Source organism: Carcharodon carcharias, chromosome 17 (assembly GCF_017639515.1).
Source record: "Carcharodon carcharias isolate sCarCar2 chromosome 17, sCarCar2.pri, whole genome shotgun sequence".
Taxonomy (NCBI): domain Eukaryota; kingdom Metazoa; phylum Chordata; class Chondrichthyes; order Lamniformes; family Lamnidae; genus Carcharodon; species Carcharodon carcharias.
The window spans coordinates 65410152-65426075 of record NC_054483.1 but is presented as its reverse complement, the minus strand read 5'-3'; the positions used below and the strand labels follow the sequence as shown (position 1 = coordinate 65426075).

Below are 15924 nucleotides of genomic sequence, written 5' to 3'. Positions count from 1 at the left end.
ATGCAAAATCAATTTTGCTTTTTAGTGAATTGACATTAACTCCTTTAACTTCTGTACTCCAGGGAACAATGCCAACATGCTGCAGTGACATATAAATAATTACAAATATGTTAAGGATAAAAAAATAAAGAATAATGGAAGTGCCAAATTATTATCATTCTGAATCAATTGCTGGCATATTATACTTCAGAAAATAGAAAAACAGATTGTTAATGTTTCACAAATATTTGCATTTTAAATAAAAAAAACATGTTGGTCTGGACGTTGCTGATAGTAGCAAAAGAGATGGTGCTTGCTGCTGACCTCAAAGAAAGCTGACCACAAAAAAAATCAGTGGGTTCAGTGGCATTGGTTTCCCGATTACAAAACCAGTTTCACTCTAGTGCCATCTATAGGGAATCTCTGGCATCCAGAAAGAGTGAAGTCATCTAGCAGCTGAGCAGCCAATCTGAATGAAGAATTCTCAGTCAGCAAACTAGAAAGTAAAAAGCACTGATTATCATTCAGTTTTTAATTATTTTTCAGAGAGCAAAATAAAGATTCAGATTCACATGGTATTGTGGTAGAAGATGAAATATCATAAACAAGTTTTTTAAAAAATCTGTTATTTTAAGCGTCTGTGGAAATTTTTATCGTGGAATAGGGGAAATGATGCACTCTTCTATGCTTCTAAAATTAGTTTGTCAGGGCCAGAGAGGTTGTTCAGCAATAATTATGACATGGTAGGCTGTTAAAAACTTATTCAACAAAACTTAACTTTTCCAATGGATTTCACAGTGACAATAGTGTGTAAAAAGTTGCAATTTGTGTCAAATCACTGATTATGTGCTGATTGCATCTCTGAGGACTGCAACAGCACACTCATGGAGGAGAAGGATATTGCTGACAGCAAGTTCCAGATTTCCGCTTTTAGCTGTAGAGGTTTTTGCAAAACCTTTTAAAATTTAAATCAAACAAACCAACTGTGAAATAGCAATGAGAGATTATATCAATCTCATCTGTTTATAAACATTAATCATTCTATCTTAATTTTTCTGTAATAGGTAAAGGGGAGCAAATATAACTATGTACATAGTTAGTATGAACAAATTACTAAATGTGACCTCCTTTGTTTTGCCCCTTTTTGCTCCCTGCATTGGTGACAGGACTTTTAGATTTTAGCCCTATTCTCTGGCATTGCCCCACCATGCCAGCTGGCTCCCTTCTCTTTTTTTAATCATGCTTTTTGTCTTCTTTAACTCATCATCTAACGTTTGGCATCTGCTTCTACTTTCTACCAAGTCATTTCCTACATTAAAGGCTCAATATAAATCGATTTGAATTGAAATACTAAGTCACTAAATAGTCACAATTATGAATGAACAAAAGAATAACACAAGAATGGGCAGCTCTATAATGGGAGAGTGGAACTCAATTCACTCAACTGCAAAATATACATTTTAAATGCAGGGTTTAGGGCATGTGATCTGCTAAATATTTCTGGGTTGGGGAGCAATATTGGTATGCAAAATACTTGTTGAGAAAAAAGATGGGACTTCCTTACAGTATTCAAATGATTATAATGGTCTGCAAATCAGCATACACACAATTTCTCATAGTATTCGCTGTGAATGCTCTGTGAGTTAACTGTCACTAATATAAATTGGGCATTGTATGGAGGGTGTTCTGCACTCAGATAGCTAGCATTTAAAAGAGGCTGGTGTTTATGAATTTTGTTTCAAGCTATTTTTGTAGGCTTTGGAGCAAAAGATTTAACTTAGATTTTTTTTTGTTCTCATTATAATGTTCAGTATAGCATCTCTATATTTGTTATTGGAGATAGATCAGAAGGGGGATAGGCTAAATGGGGCAGGTAAGTGAGACTTCATTCATACTGGGCTGCTCACACTCAGTATTATTCACTGACAGGCAGAAACAAACCTCCAAGTTTCTCTCCAAGTCACACACTATTCTGACTTGGAAATATATCATTGTTCCTTCATCGTTGCTGGGTCAAAATCCTGGAACTCCCTACCTACAGTACTGTGGGAGCACCTTCACCATATGGACCGCAGTTCAAGAAGGCAGCTCACCACCAGCTTCTCAAGGGAAATTAGGGGTGGGCGATAAATGCTGGCCTCGCCAATGATGCCCACATATCTTGAATGAGTAAAAGAAAAATGCCTTTATATTCCCTATATGGGTGCTTTGCAGACAGGGCAATATCATGTGTCATGCTTCGTGAGTGAGTCCAGCCTTCCTGATTGGGACTTGACCCTTCACTTGGACCAGTCACCTGCACTGCCCCACTTTGTTACAGCTGGAGCATCCCTGGTGACATCCCATAGAATTCTATTCTTTGTAATAGTACTGGATCTCTGAGCTGTGGGTATATAAGCAGCCAGGCTGGTTTCTGCCTGGTTGACTGATGGGAGGAATCTGACCATTGATACAAAATGAGTTGCTTGTTTACTCAATAACTTTAGGGTATTACATTCCTGGTCAAGCAACCATACCCTCAGATCATTTGGAACCATCCCAGAAATTGATCACTTAACATTAGTTAACATAGACTTTTGTAATCAGTTACATTCTCCTCTTCTAGGCACAATTTTCCAGATATCTTCTGATTCTATGATTAATTCTACAGAATTGCCATTCAGAGCTTTTCCCAATTTCTTATCCTTTTATTAACCTTTAGCATTAAAAAGCAATATCAAGCTAAACTGTTCTGCATGCTACAATATAAATTAATCTGGTCACAAAGAAAAGATTGTATTCCATGCCTTTTTTTTTACATTATTTTCCGTTATCACACTGGTTAAATCCAATTATTCAACATCTTTTATAATTTCTAACTTTCTGATTTGGCAAAAACCCCTTTTTTCTTCCCTTTCATTTGACTTATGAAGGTGAAGCTTCAGCATAATTTACCGGTGTGATAGATACTTAGACTTCAAGGGTTAAACTAGAGGTGAGATTACATAAACTAGGATTATATTCCTTTGAATTTAGAAAATTAAGGGGTGATTTGATCAATGTTTTCGAGATATTCAATGGAACTGATAAAGTAGATAGAGAGCAACTAACTTTGCTGGTTTGGGAGTCAAGGACTAGGGAACAGAGTCTAAAAAATTGAGCCAGCTCCTTCAGGAGTGAAGTTAGGAAACACTTCTACATGAAAAGGTGTTAAAAGTTTGGAACTCTCTTTTGCAGATAGCAGTTGATGCTAGATTAATTGTTCATTTAAAGCTGAGATTGATAGACTTCTGCTAACTGAAGTTATTGAGGAATATGAGGCAAAGGCGGGTGAATGGTGTTTGATTGCAAATCAGCCGTGATCTCATTGAAAGGCGGAACAGGCTGAAAGGTCTAAATGGTCTCATGTTCCTATGTTTCTATGAAACTAATTTTACATGTGATCTAACTGTTGTAACATAGCTTTGTATTTTTTTTCTTTTAGAACTAGAACAGGAGCAGTGTTAACAGTCTCGTAACCCAGACCTCACAGCAGCTAACATTGCTCATTCCGACCTGCAAAACACCAACTGAAAACATAAGTATGCTGGGAGAATTGGTTATGAAGACCAGTGAAGAATAGGAATGTTCTGTTCAAAGGTCAGCTTGCATTCTCCCTCAGCTGAGGAACTCACAGGACCTGCTTTGCTTTCTGTGCCTGACAGCAAAACATCAGGTCAGGACTTCTGTGGAATGGCAATCACAGTTGGATTGCTACTCCGCTTCTATTTACTTACATTGCAGCTGCACCTTTCCCGTCTGACCTTCTGAATGGTAGTCGAGGTGGGGGGGTTGGTGAGGGTAAGTCGGGGGTGTCAGGTGGGTAGTCAGGGAGGGTAGTGGAGTAGTCAGGGGTTTAGGAGGATAGTTGAAGGTTGTGGGAGGCAGCCGGGGGATAAGGGGGGTAGTGGAGGAAGGTGGGGCGGTGGGGGTCCGTACTACAGTTACCCAGGATTTAGAAGTGGATTTCATTCTTCTAACTTTTCTTGGGTAACTATTCCTGTAAGACAGTCAGAACCATCCAAAGTCTATGATTTAAAATGGATGGTTTCCAATGCAGGGTAATTGCTCAACAGAAGTTTGAACTTCCCAGGCAATTGCCATGCAGTCCTTACCTGGGGACTTCTGGGGCAAGGAGTCCCCCCAGCGCATCTTTGGGGCACCTCCCAGGTATGACGCCCCAAAGATCGGAAGTTATGGACTATTATTAGTGGACTGTTATCAACCTGGAACATCTGAGTGGCAGCAGAGAGGAGTTCACAGACTGCATCTATACTGGAATGATGGATGCATCCTGGAGTGTGTTGTAGTTACAAGGGCATCTGCATTTAATGCACTTAGATACACTGTTGGCCTTAAGTATGTTTGATGAATTCTGAATTCAGAAAGCAAAAGTAGAGGATTAGAGGAAGGCAGCTGTTAAAGCCAGAAGGTGTTTAAAGGAATCAGGAAAAATAAATAAATGCAGACGGATTATTTAGTAGCAACATAGAAGCCACAAGAGAAATACAATGTAGTCTAAACCATGACACGTGGTTACTGGCAGTGGACCGTACCTATGACCACCCACTGTTCAGAAACTTCACACATACAGGCCTGAGGGACTTTTACAAAGCCTGAAAGCAAACTGATCTGCTTAAGTGTTGAGTGATGCATCCATTTCTCTAGCCTTGTTGAAAATTGTAGGGATTTCCACTTGTGAGGTACCAGAGAATATAGGATTAAAACAGATAAACTGTATTTGAAATGAAAACTAGATTCTAAATATATTATAGCTACGTTCAGTGGTGGAAAATTATTTCCAATTTACATGTATACAACAGCCCATCATGTATTTAAGTATCTTGGCCCTTTGTTATTGATAATTGGACATCAAGCATAAAATACAGAAATAGAGTTTTACTTGTTTAATTTCTTTCTAAATGATGAAAATTAATTAAAAAGCAAGTCAATTTTACAGCACTAAAATTGTCTACTCCCATTCCACTGCTACTTCAGAGAATCTCAATAATGGCTTTTCTGCATAGTCATTATTCATAATTTGCATATATAAATTAAACCAAATTAGTATAATTAATTTATAAATTGTCCTTAACATTTGCAGATTACAATCTTCAAGTTTTATAAATATGGGACTTGCAGTTTTGATTTGTTGGAGAATGTCTATTTTCAAATTATCTTGCATTTACTAATTAGATGTAATTTGCATTTTTAATTAATATGACATAATTGTATTCTCCAAGTTTCACATTTTGATTTAATGAAAACATGAAAGCTTCTGAAGATGATACCACTTCTTTTGCCTTTGTATTTTCTACCCTATTTCATAAAGTTTATAACAGCATTCAGGAATTAGAACAATAGATTTATTGCTTCTTGCTTCAATTAACAGAGTTAAATGAAAATTTGTCCAATTTTTCCTCAGAGCATTTAGGAGTTTAATACCTGATTGATCACATTACACTTCAAGTATAGAGAACTTGACATAAAACCAAAAAGTGCTGGAAAAACTCAGAGGTCTAGCAGCATCTGTGGAGAGAAAAACAGAGTTAACATTTTGAGTCCAATATGACTCTTTTTCGGAACTGATAGAGAACTTTGATAATTCAGTGCGCATGAGGACAATACTTGAATTCTACTAGACACCCACATTGCTCCCTGTTCAGCATAGAGCAGAGCTCCACACAAGGGTATTCAAGCCAAAGCACAGAATTCTACTTTCTGGCTGGTGAATTTTCTGTTAGAAATTACCGAGCTATTTTAAGTCTTTTTTCAACATTTGCAATTTAGGACTCTATAGGGCTTTTTCTGAAACATCAATTTTAACATTTAAAAACTGGCTGAAATAAAAATCTTATGTTATCTGAAGCCTAATGTCAAATTATTCAACTGCAGTTATATTCTGGTTATTTTGCTGTGAAAATTCACAAATCTCATATAGATTGCATATCAGGTATATGTGTGTGCATGTATATACGCTTTGATTTTGGAATAAACTATCATCAAAAGGTGAAAGATCAAGTCCTCTACAGCAGCAAAAATGAAGATTTTCATTACTTCTTTGTCGACACATCTTTACAGCTTCAAAATGGTAATGGTTCTTGTTTGAAATTGTGGTGAGGAATTGCCTTTTTGCACTATGACCATCCATTTGTGGTTTAGGAAAGAGATTGTTTGTGCCTTTAGTCAAGTTGTGACTTTTTGTGCCATACATACTTTCCCAAACACTTCTTTGTTGAGCCCCCATTCTGAGATTCTTGACCCCATATGCTCTCTGATTCTTTCTAGAATACAGTATTTTTGTCTTACTAATGTTAGTGTAGGTATGAATAATTTTGTCATTTCAGCTGTTTTAATTCTTCTCCCTTACAAGAATATGAAGTTCAAGATTATTACAAGTCATTGGTCAAGAAATTTCTAGGATCTGTTCTCACTTCCTTGGCTTTGCAGAAGGTGTGGCGGAAACTCATTAACACTTGTCTTTTTTAAACTGAAAGAAACACATTTAAACTGATGAGTATTGATAATACCCAAGCCAAAGTTGTTTGCAGAACAGGCTCTCATTTTGGAGAGAGCAGAGTTGGGAATTAGCAACAAAGTTGAGGGGAGTGCTACAGTGCCACCTTTGGAGAAAATATGCATTTCAGGCATTACTTGCTAGTGAGTTACAGCTAGTGTTCTCCTCTCACCCCCTACACTCTCCACCCCTGACAACCTCATCCCTCCACCTCCCCCCACCCCCTTTACCACTCCCAACCCCAGTGTTTGGGAATCTCCCAAATGCCACCAGATTCTCTGATTGTGAAACAGAGCATTGACTTTTTGTCCATCTCCTCCCAGGCAATCTGGATGACTGTCCTGTGATAAAGAAACCCTTCAATGACAAATGGGGCAACTCTCCTTTCACCTACTTATTGAAGAAGGGACTGTAGAGTTGCATCACTAAATGTCTGAGCTCATTGTGGCTGCTGCATCATTGTTTTCCACTGATTAACTTGTTGCATGCAAAATGTTTGATGCCAATGAAATTACCTCCCCTTTAACTTACAGCTACATCCCCTTTAAGAGCTGTGTTGGATTTCCTGCCTCCCCATTGAGCCAGATCCGAGTTGCAGGTGCAATCCAGGGCAAGAGCTCACAGTGAATATATAATGAGGTTCACCTCGGAAGATCTGGCAGGGTCAACTATTCCTAATTTGTGTGAGTGCAAAGCTCACATTTTTTAGCTGTCCCTTTTGAAATAATATTTAGAAAGCATGAAATTTAACAGATTTCTCACACCTTATCTATCACAATAGTTCAGGTCAAGAGAGCTCCAACAAAGTTTGCGCTTGAGATTCTCCATCTAATCTTTTCTCTCTACACTTTATAACATATTGCGAGGAAGGCAGCTGCCAGATCACAGCAATGTTCATCTGTATCCCAGCCAAGCTTCCTGTCAAATGTCACAAAGTTCCTGGTCACATGGGACACTGAGTTCCTGAACCAGTCAAAAATATGTGACTTTCACCAAACCCCATGTGAGAAATAATGGAAATGGACCAACTGAAGTGATTCAAAGTCACATTTGTCTGTATGCAAGTCTGTAAAATCCGGTTTTCTCTGAGGAAAACAGAAGAGGTGCAATTTAAAGACCTGGATTTAACCCGGCCAAGCCCAGAAAGATTGGGGAAAGTAGAAGAGGGTTAAAATCCTTGCAGTGTCCTACTCACCCAATCCTCAAAGGCTTTGTGCCACGTGTCATTCTGTCAGATACATTCTGACCAGTCAGTGACCCTCTTGCGTTGGACAGGTGAGGGTCTCTTTGTCATTCAAACATTGAGATTGGATGATACCTTTCAGACCCTAACTATATTTTAATGCTGGACAGTCACTTTTGACAACCTGTTCTGGGCTCATCGGGAGCATAGGGCATGATGGAGCTACAGGCCTAGGATAGGCCTGGAAAGGTAATCCATTTTTAAAGAAGGGTTTCCTTGTGGGCCAGCTGAGCAGGAGTGCTGCACCAAGACTAACACAGAAATCAAGGCTCAGAGCTCCCTTCCCCATCACTTATCTGATTGGGGGTAACCATTCTTACATTTCCAGGCCTCCTACTGCCCTTGCCCAACTCCCACCTGTCAGGTGTCATTGATACTGGGATTGAACGGAGTTGGGACTGGTGTATGTAAAGGAGACGTGAGAGCTAAAATAGTCTGGACATTATGTCAGTGAGCCTTAACAAACCTGGCGCTCACCTGCCAGCCTTGCACAATCCCCTCACTTCCCCAAGTTAAAATCAGGGATTAAATATGTAGCCTTTGATCATTTAGTACAACGGGCACCTGAGATGTCTACAATGCACTAATGCAAAATAAAAACTATGGAGGAGTAATTTAAAAGCTCTAATTGCATTGTGGGGTGATAGAAATGATTTTCTGGGCAAGATGCCTGCGATTATCCAATGCATGAGGATAACCTTTTTTACGTAGTGAGTTGTTGTATTATGAAGTGCACTGTCTGAAAGGGGAGTGAAAGCAGATTCAGTAGTAATTTTTTAAAGGGAATTGGATAAACACTTGAAGGAAAAATATTTACAGACTATGGGGAAAGAGCAAGGAAGTGGAATTAATTCAATAACCCACTAAACAGCCAGCACAGGCAAGATGGGCCAAATGGTCTCCTGTGCTGCATTTTTCTATGATTCCATGATTCTGCGTTCTAGGGGTAGGTGAGGGACCCCATCACAGGTGAAGCTCAAAACAAACTCATCTGAACCTCCTGATGGAATTATTTTTGTTATGGAATATAGTAGATTAACTGAGCAACTACATTTGCCCTAAATTTCCGAACATTGGGAATAATTAAGAAAAGTTGTAAGTTTAGGTCTTCACTATTATTTTGAATTGTCCTTGGAAACGTATTATAAAATATTATTGCAAGGTATCTGTTTTAGGCAGAAAAATTTGGTGCCTTGATTAGCTATGTGCAAATCAATGGATTTTTTAATCTTTCTGTAAGAGTGCCCCTTGCAATCATTGAGACACTCTTAGGAACTCCCTTCTTACCAGCTCTATGATGGTGTTAGCTACCAAATGGAAAGTAGAACTATCATTGTGGAAGTAAGTGGTATGCAGAAACAGAAATATCACAAAAATATTTTGTCTGTGTTAAAATTTTAACTCGTACTTTTTAATTGCTGGCAACAGTGTATAAGGGGTTAAAATCCAAGGTCACACAGGATATTTCTAAAGGGAAACATAATGAACTCAGAGACCAGACCAGCTGGTATACTCCACAAGGTATGAGTTGTTAAGGAAATCACAATGTGGAGTCAAAGGTCCTAATTATGGCATTTGGCTGTAAATTTCACATAGCATGGCAAGCACTGTATATTATTGTCGAGGATTGGCAATATATTTTGTACTGATAAGGCAAATACAGCCTTTTGTTTCAGTATATCTTTCAAAGATCTATCTGAGCCAACAGTGTGACGGAAAGCAGGCAGTTTTCTGCTTTCCAGCCAACTGAGAAGTTCTGTACGTTAAGTTTGTGCCAGCCAGCAGAAAAGACAGGCTAGTTCTGCAATTACAGCATGTTTCTCAGAGCAAGAAAAGTGCTTCTGTTTTCAAGCCTATCTATAGAGAAAAAGTGAGTAGCATCTTTAATATTTTAAGTAGTGAGGAGGATCGTGAAATGTATGATTCACTGTTTTAAACCTAAAACTCTTCATTTAACAGCTTTATTTAAATATATCCTCTTTGAGTTTTTACTCAGAGTATATATTCAGTCCGATTTTAGAGAGAAGCATCTTGTGGCAGCAGTAGCTGGTATACAGTGTAAGGGCTTTCCTGTTATGATCTCTGGATGTCACTATCATTTGTTGGGCAGGAACAGGATTGTAGGAGACTTAAGGCCCGTTGACAGGAATGGCCAGTGGCAATGAACTCGAGAAAATATCTAGCATAAAAAAGTGACAAGAAATAACATTAATGATAATGTACAAAAACTGTACAGAAATATACAGAAACCTGATATCTTAATAACCTTGTAGAACCCCAGGGATCACCTCAAGTTTTTGTAGACCCTGGCACCAAACTTTGAAATTCTGCGCTAAAAATTACTTCCTATTTCAAATCATGGGGTTGGATTTTACAGCTCACTGCCAGGTGTGTTTTCAGTGAGGGGATTGCCACGTAAAATATGGTGGGTGGGTAGCCCATCACCTTTTTGCTGACCAACAACCATTATAGTGGGTGGGTAAGGCATCGACTAGCCCACCCACCCTTAGGTCTATTGAGGCCCTTAAGTGGTCAATTAATGGCCACTTAAAGTCATCAATCTGCTTGTACTGTCTGATATACTGGTTAGTGGCAACTGGATCAGAGAGGGAAGATTTGGCCAGCAGCTTTTGAGGGTGGGAAGTCCTGCCACTAGGGGTGGAAGTCCCAGCTCTGCTTGTTAAGGCCACCTGCAGGGTAATATTGCTGCAGGGCAGCCTTTTTTAGAGTTGGTTGTTTTGCGACCTACTTTTCTAAAGAGGGGTGGGGGCAAGCATTACACGGCCCTGAAAAATTCAACCCCATGGTATCTTGGACCATGAATAAGTCAAATCTATTAATCTCCATGAGGGAGAATTTCCGGGGGGTTCTCATGACCCTTTTCTGTAACTTTGGATGAAGGTTGGCAAAACTTTTTAGCTGTTTCTACAGGGATTCTGCCAGTCACCTGCTGGGGACCCCTAATGAAATTCCAGGCATGGGTGGGGAGTTCCTGGCCCCACCGTGGTGGGACCCACCACAGGCGATGCGGCAGGCCAGCCAAAGGTCCACTGACTTTCGGCGGGACTGGACAATCCCGGCGATGGGTGGGACCAGAAAATCCTGTCCATGCATTTTCATGAAATAAGGATCTTTGCAGATGAAGTATCCGCTCTGTTCTTAAGCATCGGGCAGGATTTTCATGTTGTCGGGCAGGCGCGGCGGGAAACGGTCCGCTGACTGCAATCGGCCCCCGACCACAATTTCACTCTGGCTGGCCAATTAACGGCTGGCCAGCGGGAAAGGCACGCTGAGATGTTCAGGTCAAGAAGGTGAGCTCAAAACTCTGCGCATGCGTGGGGGAGCGCACAGTGAAAGTTCCTAAAAGCAGGGAGCTGAAGAATTTTAAGATCAGAATTAAAGCTTTTGAGAATGTGAAAAACATGTCCCCACATAGGCCTCACCCATATGAACAAGGGCATAGTAAAAATTCTGTCAAAACATTTTTATTTATTTAAATTAATGTTGGAACCCTCATCCCACCTGTGGATGAGGTTTCCTAAAAAATCCAAAGGCCGCCTAACCGTAAGGTTGGACGAGCAGCGGAAAATAGGTTTTAATTAATTGATTAATGGCCTTAATAGGCCTCTTAATTGTCGGGCACGCTGCCAACTCTTGTGTGCGTCTGCCAACCGAAATATCGCTCAAGTGCGTGACAACATCGGTATACTCGCCCGACGTCATCACGTGCTATTTTACGGACAGGCGCAAACCCACCTACGTAAAATCCTGCCCATAATCTAAATTTTGTGCCTGGAAACCTATTTAGATAAAGAAAGTAGCAGTAGGATTGACTTATTTTCCGTCAGTTACTGTAATTAACTTTCCAGCATCCGCAGTTTTTTTGTTTTTATCACTGTAATTCACTTATTCATCTTCATGCCATGCATTTTTGTCATGAAGAAATAATTACAAAGCAGCTAAAATCTAAATTCTAGTGTTGTTGCTAAAGGCCACTCTGTATGTACTGTCCAAGGCCTGTACAAAGGGACAGTCCTTAGGGTGGAATCGCCCCAGGTTTGCACTGTGTAGTAGTGGGCGGGAAAAAGGACATATTACCAGCCGGCCACAACGATGGGCTTTCATGCTGTATTGTCCCAATCCAGCCTGATTTTACATGCATTCCTGGGCAACATGCCAGGTTGTTGGCAGGGCAGCCTTTCATCCACTCCTTCCACTCCTCCCACCATCACATCAGGCCTTCACTAAACCAGATGCCATATTTAAAGGCTGCCCCTGCAAAGAGCAAGCACTATTCAAGGAATAGGAAGCTGCTGCAAAGTCATGGCTGCCTAAGGGAGGAAACATGCTTTCTCCAGATTTACCAACGCCTTCCTCAAGAGCCTATTGGACACACTGGAGGTCCACCGCAATATCCTCTACACCCACTCTGGGCGAAGGTGAGCAAGTAAGGTGACAAATCCAGCATAAGAGGCGGTGTCAGCGCTGATCAGTGCCCTGTATAAGAGAACAGTTACCCAATACCGATCTCTGTTCAGCCAGGGTAAGTCACTCTTTTCATCACTCTCAACTCACACACTCACAAACCCATCACACATCCACAGGGAGCGACTGGGCAAGTTGCATTTGTTGGCAGGGGACTGCTGGAGTTCGGTAATGATTTCTCCTCGGTTCTCCCGATGAGGAAACGGCTAAAGGAGGTTTTGCGGGCTTTCGGGGCCTCCTCGGCGGCAGGACTACCAATCGACTTCTCGGCTGCATTTGTTGGCTGGGGTGGTTGCGAAGACATCATCATTCACTCTCTCACACACTTTCATCTGCCCTGTGGATTGAGTCCTCATCCCGTCCTCGGCACCACTCACCACCCACACATGCCAGGCATTCTTATCATCTGGCCTAGCTAGCCTCCTGCTTACACTCTCTCCATCTGTATTCATGCAGGACAAGCTGGCATACAACAAAAAGGGAGAGGTCTCGGACTGGTGGAGGAATGCCTAAAATTGAGGTTGTCACGGACTTTAAAAATAGAGTTATCCAACTGGCCGGTGAAGATCTGGACCATTCCTGTGCTGACGGTGAGGTTAGCAGTGCTCAACCAAATGAGAATCCAGCAGTGCAACATCCATCAGACAACCATGCCGTAAGTGATGTGTCCTCTTTCACAGGCCCCTGCCATGCACTAATTATCTCCCCTTGCTTTTGCAGGCACAGAAGAAGGAAACAGCCAAGGGAGTTCATGGCCCAGGTCCTTGACTCAAGCCCTGAAGACACCTCAGAAGAGGAATCTGCTGAAACCGTCATTGAAGTCCCATCACAGCGCTCATCCACAATCTCCACCAGTGCAGAGAAACACATCTCATTGGGACTAAGCTTTAGAGTAGCCTCGGGATCACAGTCTGGTGAACACATCGTACTGTCTGATCCACAGCAGGTGGTGGCAGGGACTTCCCAGGTGTCCAACACTCAGAGGACTGCTGGAGACCAGAAATTTGCTGAGTCCAAGTCAGATGCCGAGCCTCTGGACTCGGTCATGCCTCAGTTGCTGGAGCTGCAAAAGCAAACTCGGGAACATCAGGAAGGGATATCTGCTGCACTCCTCAGATTGCAAGGCATGATGGAGGAGTCCGCCCCCCCCCTTCAACCTGGGGTGATAATGCCAGCATGTCAATGTACTGAGGTCCACACTGGTAGGTTGGCAGTTGCCATGGAGACCCTTGTCCAGGACATCAGTCCTGCACTGTTGTGCGGGCTGAATTCCATCACTGACAGGATAGTTGGCCTCCAACAGTATCAACGTGAGAGGGTGCGGGGCAGCACCATCTCACTCTAGCTTCCCCTTCACCTCAAGGAGTCAGCCAGGGGTCCTTGGGTACCCATGGGAAGGAGGACCAGCAGCTCGACACCTGGGACCATCCACCCAGGTGACTCTGGCCCATCAAATCCCCTCTTCCCATGACCACAGCAAATCCAGCTCCACAGGCCGAGGAGGGTGCCACTGTGACACAGCAGGACCCCGGAAGCGGGCCGGGCCCCTCCAGGTCTCGGCTCTCCAGAGGATACCTACCAAGGTCATCACAGACCTTGCCGTCAGCAGGTTGCCTCCAACCCTGCTCTGGATATCGGGGGAGCACCAAGACACAGGGTTAGGAAGGTTAAGGAAATGTAACTCTTTCAAGTACAAACCCGTTTCCATCTGTTTCAGATGACGTTACATTGTTTCATAGTTTGCCATTGTGAGATTTGAACTCTTGATCTTGGGGTTGCAAACCCAGTACCATAACCTGGCTATTTAGGCTTGCACAGCCTGGGTATGGGTGTTAACCACTTGTACATAATGTTCTCTTTAAACTCCCAAGAACGTCTCTCTGCCTATGGCTCCTTGTTCTGATGAACAGTATTTGTGTCACTCAGATGTGAAACCCTGGTCCCTGCACAAGATAAATGCAGGTGTCTCAGTCCAGGGCCTCTTCCTTGTGCTTTGTGTGATCTTCTCAGCTTTTACTGTCACTGGTCACATCTGTCATGCCTGCACGTCAATGGGGCTTATCACTGCTACCAGAATGTCCTGGGCCATCATTCTCTCTGTGTGCTCCCAGCACCTTTGAGGTGCGGCTGGCACCCATCTCATCGGCATCTGTGTCCAATGACAGTGTGGTCCTGAAGGATCCAGCTCATGAAGGATGCCATAGGATCAGGAGAAGTTCAAGTTTCCCCGCTGCATTTCCATTTTATAGCCCTGTTCACAGAGCGCAAGCGGGGTGCTATCAGCCAGACAGGAGTCAGACATTCACATAAGCTATGTGAGGATCTATGGAGTGTCCACACTGCATTGCGTCATCATCCTCCTCAAACCTAGCAGCTATGAGGGCCGCCTGAGCGTGCCTGCCTTGTCTGGCCAGTGCGACGGCCTCATCGCTGGCATCCTTGTCTTCGAGGACCTCTTCATCCTCATCCCTGTCGATGTCCTCCTCATCGGAGAGGACCTGCAGTTCCTCCATCACCTCCTCAGCCAGCTCTTTTCCCCGTTGCAGCGCCAGGTTGTAAAGGGCGCAGCAGATGACAGTGATGCGTGACACCCTCTGTGCATTATACTGGAGGGCTCCACAGACCGGTCCAGCACCCTAATTTTCAACATTCGGAAGGTTTGCTCCACCAAGGTGTGCATTGCAGCATGAGTCTCGCTGTACCTTCTCTCTGCCGCACTCTGAGGCCGCCGCACGGGTGTCATCAGCTACGTCCTCTGTGGGTAGCCCTTGTCTCCAGGGAGCCAACCCTGCACCCTCTCGGGACCCTGGAAGATGTCAGGGACCTGAGACTTACTGAGAATGTAGGAGTCATGGACACTCCCTTGGAACCATGCGCAGACATGTAGGCTGTGCCTGCAGCTGAACATTCAGTGAGTGGAAGTCCTTGTGGTTGACGTAGTTGACTGCTTGTTGCCATGGAGATCTGAGCACCACATGAATACATTGGATGGCACCTTGCACCAGTGGGAAACCTGAGATCTGGGCAAATCCCAGTGCTCTTGCCTCCTGGCTTTCCTAATCCCGAGTGAAATGCACGAAGTTCAATGCCTTCGTGAAGATGGCGCCCGTGACCATTTATTTAAATTTGATTATGGGATGTGGACATCGCTGGCTAGGTCAGCATTTATTGCCCATCCCTAATTATCCTTGAGAAGGTGGTGGTGATCTGCCTTCTTGAACCGCTGCAGTCCCTGCGGTGTAGGTACGCCCAAAGTGCTGTTAGGGAAGGAGTTCCAGGATTTTGACCCAGCCGCATCGAAGGAATGGTAATATATTTCCAAGGGCAGAAATTTGTACTGAGCGGGCGGGCGTGTGCCCGACCTGCTCAAATGTAAAATGATGCATGATGATGTTGGGCAAGTGCCCCGATGTCATCACGCACTCACGTGATATTTCAGTAAGTGGGCGCGCGTGGTAATCGGCAGAGCGCCCGCTGACAATTAACAGGCCTATTAAGGCCATTAAGTTCTAATTGAATGAAATTTTTCATTGCCCGTCCAACCTTACAGTTGACGGGCAGATGAAAAGGCCAAGCGGCCTTTGGACTTTTTAGGAAACTTCATCTATGGGCAGGATGCAGTTTCCAACGGCAATTAAAAATTTAATAAAAATTTTTAAAATTAATTCATAACATGACCTTG

At 42.8% G+C, this 15924-nt stretch overlaps 1 protein-coding gene across 1 annotated transcript in view; it reads left to right on the top strand.

The window, feature by feature from the left end:
* LOC121289648 overlaps nucleotides 1-15924 on the top strand; it is a 498843-nt gene that overhangs the window by 323692 nt on the left and 159227 nt on the right. The window lies entirely within an intron of this gene.